Raw genomic sequence first — 9821 nt, forward strand, 5'->3', positions numbered from 1 at the left:
AAAACCAAACCTGTTCACTGCCATTTTCACAGAAAACAACCCGTGCCAGGGATGTAGGGAAGAAGGTTAGACTAGGACGATAGTACCTTCCAGGTTCCACCCAAGGGTAGGCCAGGTGGAGATTCACAGGATTCAGACGAAAGGGCTGGTGGCCTCACAATGATGTACTCTAACTGAAGAGGAGATATGATAGCCCATAAGAGGCATTAGAGGACATCTCATGGGCTTGTGTCAAACCCCAAAAAACTGACACCAGGTGAATGGGGAGACCTGGGAGGCAGTCTTGCAGAAAGTTTCAAATTCTCCCATGTTGGGAGGTGTGGAAAGTCTAGAGGGCAAATCAAGAGCCTCACTCATTTTGGCAGAAAAACTTACTCTAGTGTTGGGAAGTCACAATGGTGCCACAGACACTGAGAAGGGCTACATACAAGGGGATGCACAATTTCACAAAGCACAGTGATCACAGACCAGAGTGGTGGGGATCATGCTTCTGACGCAGGATCTCCAAAATTCAAAAGCAGGGAGAGTGGCCTTTCAGGGATTAGCTCTGCCCCAGTCATCCATACTTGACCCCAGGTCAACCTGGTGAGTTTCACAGAGCAACTGGCAACTTTGGGGGTAGGGTTTGTCACATAAAAATGACTTAAAACAAGCAGCTAGAAGAAGGGAATGGTAGGAAACTGCTCCAAGGCTCTTAGGAATCGAGGGCAGTACCGAGGGCTTGGTGGACAGATGCACAAGAAACAGCATCTAAGAGGTTTCCTGTTCATCAGTCAATCGGTGAAGGGGGAGAGGATCCAGGAGGCAGTTGAAGAGAGCAAAGGTGGGATCCTGAAGGCGAGCCTCTGGAGGCTGGATCGGAAGAAAGCCCACACGCTGGGCACCAGTGATGAAATACAACTCTGGACCCCAAATGGGGGAGGTGGCAGATAGGAGTGGGTGTCACTGACTGTGGGTGGTGGGTGGAACTGCCTCATAGTAGCTGTCACAGGGCCCCAGGGAAATATATGGCCGCTAGGTCAGAGGGCTCCTTCCAGCCTGGATGGGAAGGCACAGTCTCACAGAGAGGTCCATTGACACCTGGGTGGTAGAAGGCACAGAGGTCCTCATATCGACAGTGGCCCTTTTGGGCAAAATGTTGGCAGACAGCGCAGTTGGATTTGTCTTCCATAACTTGGGGGCCATCCTTGGGTGGGCAGGTATTTTTGCTTACCAACTTTTGAGCCTTCGGGGATTTCTTTGCTCTTTGTGAAAGCCTCCTCTGGAAGGACCTCCCTGGCCTGGTCCAGAAAAAGGAGGTTCAGTATTGGCCCCCCACCAGCCATGACCATATGAGCTGCACCTGGGGCCCAGGCCTCCTGGAGTTGGGCCTCCACCCCTGGGAGGAGGTGGGAGGCCTCAGCAGTGGTAGAATCATTGGTCCCCTTGATCCTAGAGGACCTCTGTGAAGAGCTGACTTGGGGTCACCAGGCTTTCCATTGGCCATGGGGGGAGGGCCCAGAGGGCTGGGTGGTCCGATGGGACTCCCATCCTCCTCGTCACCCCAGTCTCCTCCTGTTCTGCAAGCGGGGGCTGTTGTGGTGGCGGGGGGGCGGCTGCTGCTGATTCTGCTTCTTTCATTTGGGTATCGTGGTTGTGGCAATGGCTGCCTACAGCCATTGATTATTGATTTAATAAAATATTTTTTCCATTTATTTGTTGACAACTCTGTAGGAAAGTTTGCTAATCAGAGTGTAAAAAAAAATTTCAAATAGTCAAAAATAACTGCCAAAAATATGGAAACCAATATTTATTGATAAATTATATGGCCTACTGCTTATATGTTTCTCATTTAAACATCACAAATAGCCTTTGTGATACAAATTATTGACTAAGTTTTCATCAATAAGTAAAATGAGATTCAGAATACAAATTAACTAATAATGCTAGGTCCCTCTGTGAGGGGAATGGAGATAACCTTGCCCCCCAAGTATCTCTGAGTGCAGAACTTTGCTTCTTCCACTACACCATGCAGTCCTATAGAGGCACATGGCTTAGCAGGAAAAGTGTATGCAAATATAAAATAAATAATATGTAAAAGTTTGGTTAACTGTTTGTTTTTTAAGTTAAGAAATCTATCCCCGTATTTCCAAAGTTGCTTACTTGCTGAGTAGATTGACAAATTTAATAATGGACGACAAATTTTTCTGTGTCCACTTTTTAAATCAACACATGTTCCTAAAGCCAGTGAAAAATAGAAAGTGCATCTGAAAAAGGCACAAAGTCACAAAGTAAATTTGAAAAGGGCAAGCTTGATTTTCTATTTTTATAACACTTCTCTTATTTAAGAGGATAAATTTTGTAGAGGTTTTTTTTTTTTTTTAATTCTAGAGCATACCTCTGATTTTTTATTTTGGAAGTATTCAGAGGAGACCAGTTCTTTAAGTGAAAATTGTCATTTTGAGAATATGGATGATTTATCAGGTGCAGAATTTTTTGTTTCTTACAGAATGTCTGATGAGGTAAGAGTCTTCCTAACAACATCTTACAGATTAGTATCAAAACTTGAAAAATACCACTGAAATCAAGGACATTCCTCAGAAAAGCAATCAATTGTTATGGAATAGATAATGTGTTTTCTTTCAAAGCAAGAGAATAACTATCATGTGGATGTTATTAATCTTCCTTGAAATCATTTTAACATTCTAATGTGTTGTGTTAAACTATTTTCTTTTCTTTTTTTAAAAAAATACAAAAAGTGTACTGATTTATTGTCAAATTACAGGCAGCTATATAGCTCAATCAAGGACAATAAATTAGCTATTTTCCAATAAGTCAGGCTTGTAGTTTGCACTATGAAGTATAAATATGTCTCAAGATTGACCTTTTATATGGCAAAAAGGAGTTAAACTGGTAAAAAGGAAATTTTTGCCATTTAATAGCCGAAGTCAGTATCTGTATGTATGTATGTATATATATCTACTTTTTCCTAAATTAATATATACCTGAGTCAACATTTAAAAAAATGAAAAAAATTTAAGGAGATCTGTGTTAAGCAAATAGAAATGCACTTTTCTTCAATACTATCTAATTTGTCATTTCCTCATAATAATTTAGTGGCAGATATTCTTTTTTTTTTTTTTAGTGGCAGATATTCTTAAGAGAATAAATTGTGAGTATACTATTGCCACTATAAATCACTTTGCCCGTAATAATTCCAGTTTTTGCATGCATTTTTAAATTATCTTTATTTAGGGATATCTTCTGTAAGTTGATCTAAAATTATATATTCATTAAGCATTAATACAATGGCAGTACTGTTTTTTAATAAGTTAAAATCTTCTGAACTTTTTACCTCTGATTTTTTTATTAAAGTATGTTTGTAGTTAACAAACGCCTCAAATTGCCATGATTCACATTTGATATTACCCAACATTTACTTTTTATGCACTTAGCATACTCTTTTGTGCAGATTAATTTTATTTGAAGATTATTTAACTTCTGAGTGCTTGATTTTATTTTGGTTTATCAATACTTCAGAATAGTGATAGATTATGCACATTCATTAATTGCTTGTAGCCTATTCTGTGATGATATGGTGGGAACAGTATGTTTGTATAGTAACTAAACATTTGTTTTTGTTTTTTTTTAAATATGGGTTTATTTGTTCCTTCAGCAAGCATTTTTAAGCATTGTGTTGGACTCTGGGTATAAAAAAAGAAATAAAAAAATGTTGCCTGACCTAAAAGTGTTCAGAGTCTCAGGACAAATATTTTTATGAAAATTACAATAAAGGAGAGATGCCTGGGTGGCTCAATGGTTGAGCATCTGCCTTCAGTTCAGGGTGTGATCCTGGGGTCCTGGGATCAAGTCCCACATCAGGCTTTCCGTGGGGAGCCTGCTTCTTCCTCTGCCTATATCTCTGCCTCTCTCTCTCTCTGTCTCTGTGTGTGTGTGTGTCTCTCATGAATAAATATTTTTTTAAAAAAAAGGAAATTACAATAAAGGATAATGATTACAATAAAAGTGTAGAGTTCCCAATTTCTTGTATAAAATAGAAGTTCTCATCTCTGTAGGAGTAAAAGAGCTGGGTTATACTGAGGTTGTGAGTTGGAGATTGTATCACAATATATAAAATAGGCCAGTACAGAAATCAGCAAGGGGAACAACATGCCCATTGACTATGAGGCTTATAAAGTAGAGATTATAAATTTGTGTAAATTTAACATAAAGTGCACTGTCCTACAGAGGGTATTGAGGGGTGTTGATTGAATGGTAAGAGGGACAGTGCAATGGACTATTAAGGACTTAAACCTAAACAATGCATGGCTGACTACAAAATACCAAGTGATCATCGACTAATTTGAAGAGTTTTAAGAACCTACCTGACACAAATGACATGATAACACGTTTATATCATATAGATGACTTATCTGCTATTATTTCAGTGCTTATTTTTTGTTTTCAACTGAGACATTAAATACTAGACATCTCACCCTGAATGCATTTCTCTTGGAATACTACTCAAGCAGAATAGATTAGGAAAATTATGTACCTTAAAGTACTGTTGAACTTTAGTATGTTTCTATACTGACAGGCTTTATTGGGGTTAAAATGTGTGTAGAACAGAGCATCAGTTCAGGAACTATGCTATGGTATGATAGTATTCATCAAATTATACCTACCCAATTTTGGATTCCACTGTAGAGGTAAAAAAAAAAAAAAAAAGTACTGCAAAAGGATTATATAAGGTGAAATTGAAAAGCAAACAGGAGTGTATGGAGAAGTTATCAAGGACTTATCAGAAGAAACATCTTGATGTCCATGGGATTAACCCTTAAATTACTCATAGTCTAATGTGAGAGTTTAGTATGAAAGCCATTAAAACAAATAAAATTTATAAATTTGTGATTAGGATAAATGATATAAAGCAGTTCAGGATGAATTGAAGGCATTTTTTGGTAACACTGGAGTGTTAGGAGAGTGATGGCATTTAACTGAAATTAAAGGACATGTTGGTTGATCAGGTGGAGAGCATTGCATTTTCCTAATCTCTACAGGTATTATTGGTTGAATTTATTTCAACTTAATCGAATTACACTACATGCTTTAGCATATATTTCTTCTTCTCCTTCTCCTTCTTCTTCAAGATTCTTACATATTCCTGAACTTTTTTAACACCTTTCATAACATATTAGGGCCAAGTTTCCTTTGTGTGCAATGGACTGGTTGCCAACTATAATTTCTTTGGTATTTTTGTTTTTGCTTCTTGAAGTAGGCCTGTATTGCTGTAAAGTTCCTTCTTAGAATTGTTTCTGCTCTATTGGAAAGGTTTTGAACCACAGTGCTTTCATGTACTTTTTAATTTCTTCTTTGATATCTTGGTTGACTCATTCATTGTTTGATAGCATGTTGTTTAATCTCCATATATTAGTAGTCTTCTCAAATTTTTTTCTTGTCATTGATTTATAGTTTCATTGTGTTCTGGTCAGAAAAGATGTATGCCATCACTGATCTTTTTAAATTTGTTTATGCTTGTTTTGTGGCCCAATATGTGATTTATTCTTGAGAATGTTCCATGTGCACATGAAAAGAATGTGCATTCTGCTGTTTTAGGATGGAATGTTCTGATGTTCTGAATGTATCTATTAAATCTATCTGAAAAAAATATTGTCTCATCCAGTGTGTCATTCAAAGCCATTGTTGATTTTCTGTTTAGATGATATGCCCATTGATATAAGCAGGGTGTTAGAGTCCCCTATTATTGACTTATTATCAATTAGTATCTTTATGTTTGTTATTAACTATTTTCTATATTTGGGTCCTTCATGTTGGCTGCACAAATATTTATAATTGTTATATCTTCTTAGTGGATTGTCCTCTTTATTTTTATATAGTGTTCTTCTTTGACTCTTGTTATAGTCTTTACTTTAGAGTCTATTTTGTTCAATACAAGTATTGCTACCCAGCTTTCTTTTCACTTCTATTTGCATGATGGATGATTCTCCATCCCCTCACTTTAAATCTGCGAGTATCTTTAGGTCTAAAATGAGTTTCTTGCAGGCAGCATATAGATGCGTCTTGGTGTTTTATTCATTCTATTACCTTATGTCTTTTGATTGGAGCATGTAGTCCATTTACATTCATAGTAGTTATTGGTGGTATGTATTTATTGCCATTTTATTACTTATTTTGTAGTTGTTTCTGAAGATTTTGTCATATCCCTTCTTGTTCTCTAATGGTTTGCTGGTTTTCTTTAGTTCTTTGCATATTTAATACTTGTTTTTGTTTTGTGGTTACCATTAGGTTTGTATATAACCTCTTCTGCATATAGTAGTCTGTATTAAGTTGATGGTCATTTAACTTAGAACTCATTCTTTACTCCTCTCTTCCCCACATTTTAGGTATATGGTATCATATTTTACATCCTTTTTTAATTTTGTACGTGCCTTGACTGATTTTTTACAGAAACATTCATTTGTACTGCTTTTGTGTTTCTTACCTTCATAGTGTCATTTTTGGTCTCTTTTTTCCATTCAAAGAGTCTCCTTTAATATTTCTTGCAGGGCTGGTTTCATGGTCATGAGCTTCTTTGGTTTTTGTTTCCTTAGGAAACTCTATGTCTCTCTTGCTATTTTGAATGATAGCCTTGCTGGGGAGAGTATTCTTGGCTGCAGATATTTTACATTCAGCACTTTGAATATATTATGCCACTTCTTTCTGCCTTGAAAATTTTCTGCTGAAAAATCTGCTGATAGCCTTATGGGGTTTCCTTCATATGTAACTGTCATCTTTCGTCTTGCTGCTTTTAATATATATTTTTTCTTTACCACTATACTTTGCTATTTTAATTACAATATGTCATGGTGTGGGCCTACTTTTGTTGACTTGGTTGGGAGTTCTCTGTGCCTCCTGGATCTTTCTTCCCCAGATTAAGTAAATTTTCAGCTATTATTGCTTCAAATAAATTATCTACTTCCTTTCCTCTCTCTTCTTCTTCTGGGGCTCCTATAATACAAATGTTGTTACATTGGATGGGGTGACTTAATTCCCTAACCCTATTCTCATTTTGCATACTTATTTTTTTCTCTTTTGTTCAGCCTGATTACTTTCCATTACTCTGTCTTCTAGGTCATTAATTCATTCCTCTTCTTTTTTTCAGGTTTCTGTTGATTCCATCAAACATGTTTGTCATTTTGTTTATCAAAATGTTTATCTCTGCTATGATATTCCTTATTTCTGTGTTAGTGGTCTCACAGATGTGTTCTACTTTTTTTTTTTTTTCCCAAGTCCAGTGATTTTCCTTATGATCACTGCTTTAAATTCTCCATCAGGCATGTTACTTACATCTGTTTCACTTAGATCTCCAGCCATGGCCTTGTTTGTTCTTTTATTTGGGACAAATTCTTCTGTCTTCTCATTTTATCTAAGTTCCTATGCCTGTTTCTGTGTTTTAGGAAAGTCAACTATATCTCCTGTTCTTGAATGTAATGGCTTCAAAAGGTCCTGTAGTGACCTGCAGTATAATATCCCCTGTTCCCTTGGGCTTGGTGCTTCTGGCAGTGTTTCCAGTGGATTCTACATATACTCTGTTGGAGTGTCCTGGCCTGGCCACTTTATCCTTCAGGTCAGTTGTCTGCAGAGGCACTCCTTGCCTGTTGCAGGTAGTATTTGGTCCTTGGCCTGAATGTGGCATGTTTTTACTAGGTGTGTCCTGGTCTGTTTGTGAAATGAGACCTGTCACCACTGCCACCAGAATTCAAGGCTGTACAAAACTCCCAGTTTGGGAGATGCAGTGTTAGCAGCAGTTTGGGCCAGTCTGCAGGGAGAGGATCCTACAGTGTGGAATGAGACAAGTGTGACTGGGAAAAGCCATTCTCCCAGAGTGCAGGGGAGTGAGGCTTGGTGTAAGCAAGTTGGTTAGTGTCAGTGCTGCATTGATTCCCACAGGTGGCTCTGTGTTTGTGGGGAGGAGTGGGGGAGAGAAATGACACCTGCCAGTTTCTTTGTTCTAGGAGGGGTCTCTCTGCAATCACTGCTTCTCTGGGACAAGCAAATAACCTCCCCACTATGTGCCCCAGGCACTTTTCAGATCTCTGTTTCCACACTGTGTGTCCACAGGCTTTTTGCCTGCCTTCTCTCCAAAAGCAGTGCAATGGCCTCCTAATTCTCCCAAGCTAAGGCCACTGACCTTTAAAATTACAAGCTTTAAGCCCTGCTGGTTGCAAGAACTCACAAAATTCAGGCCCTTTTCTTTTCCAAGCCAAGTGCTATGGGAAGACAAATCCCTGTGTGTTCTCCTGTGTACAAGTCTCTCTTGTTCTTTCTATGATCACAGCTCTCTTACCACTGGGGCAGCCATGATTTGCCTTTCTTCCAAGCCACATCTCTGTATTTCTTACCTTCTTTCATGCAGCATCTTCCCTACCTTTAGTTGCAGAATTTGTTCTTCCAGTCTTCAGATCAATTTCTGGGTTATTTAAGGTGATTTGATAGGTATCTAGTTGTATTCATGGGCAAGTCTAGAGTCATCCTATTCCACCACATTTTCTTCTCCCAACTATAATGTAGAAGCTTTTAATGAGACACCTTGCACAAATTCAAAGCTGCACACACAGAGGCAAGAGAAATTGTCATTCAGAAGATATTTTAGGTTTTTATTGCCTATATAATCCAAATATGCTAGATCTGCAAAAGAGAGAGAGAAAGGGGACAGCTAGTCTGAGGTTATACTTTTGTCTTGCATGTAGGCTACTGAATACAGATTTTTTAAATTCTTGGATGTCATTCTTCTTTATTTGTTGAGGCCCAAATTATATTTGAATTCAATCAAAATTGAAGCAGGAATGGTTATTAGGATTCATAATTTTAAATTCTCACTCTCCATGATCAGTTAAAAGCTGCTCCTTATCTTCTAAATTTTCATTTTATTTTTAAACTTGAAATATAAACATAAATATATATCATATTGCACTTTTTATGGTGGATATGTCATAATTTATTTGGTCAGTCTTATTTGAATAACATTTAGGCACTCCACATTTTTTCTAGTTTTAAAGAATGTAATAATTTAAGTCTATATATTTGTTTAAGAATATACCTTGGCCATGCCTCATAAATGTTAATATGAAGCATTTTTATTGACTTTATGATATAAATAATAAATACAAATATATAAAAAATAATTGTACTTTTTATTTTACTTTATTCAAATTATCTTTTAATAATACTTGAAAGATTTTGTATTTCCCAGTTACTGGCTTCATAAATAATGCTGCAACAACCCTCTTTGGAAGAATTTTTATGATATGTTTCATTTTCTTTCTACCAGATAAGAGATTTTTATCTTAGTAATAATGCATTTTTTATTGGCTTTTAAAACAGGTAAAGGCTTGTGCTAATTAATATATCCACTGGTATGTATATATGCATGTATATCTGCATGTCTATATGTATGAGAGAGATAATGGCATTTACTTAACAACTATCATTGCTTTACATAACAGATAAATGATAATCTGAATTCATCACCCTTCTCACTTCCCTAACGTCATTTTGGGAAATTATTTCTCCTATTCACTAAGTGCTGGCCAAGCTTCAGGGTCTTCAGAAATGGTTATTTTTTCACCTGGCATGCTCTCCCTTGCTTTTTATGTCCTGAATCTTTCTGATTCTTCAGCTCTCTGCTTAAATTAAATCTCAAAGGGTATGAGCCTGATTTGCTATGTAGAGTAGCCCCTCTTCCAGATTACTTTTGTTTTTCACAGCCCCTTTCCACTTCATTCACCACAATTTGTGCAATTTAATTATATATTTATTATGACTTGTTTATTTTCTGTTTT

The 9821-nt window shown here is 37.0% G+C and overlaps 1 pseudogene; it reads right to left on the reverse strand.

Moving 5' to 3' along the window:
• Positions 1 to 985: 985 nt before the first annotated feature.
• LOC100686955 lies at positions 986 to 7353 on the reverse strand (annotated as a pseudogene).
• Between the last annotated feature and the right edge of the window lie 2468 nt (positions 7354 to 9821).

The sequence above is a fragment of the Canis lupus genome, chromosome 11 (assembly GCF_011100685.1).
Source record: "Canis lupus familiaris isolate Mischka breed German Shepherd chromosome 11, alternate assembly UU_Cfam_GSD_1.0, whole genome shotgun sequence".
Lineage (NCBI taxonomy): Eukaryota > Metazoa > Chordata > Mammalia > Carnivora > Canidae > Canis > Canis lupus.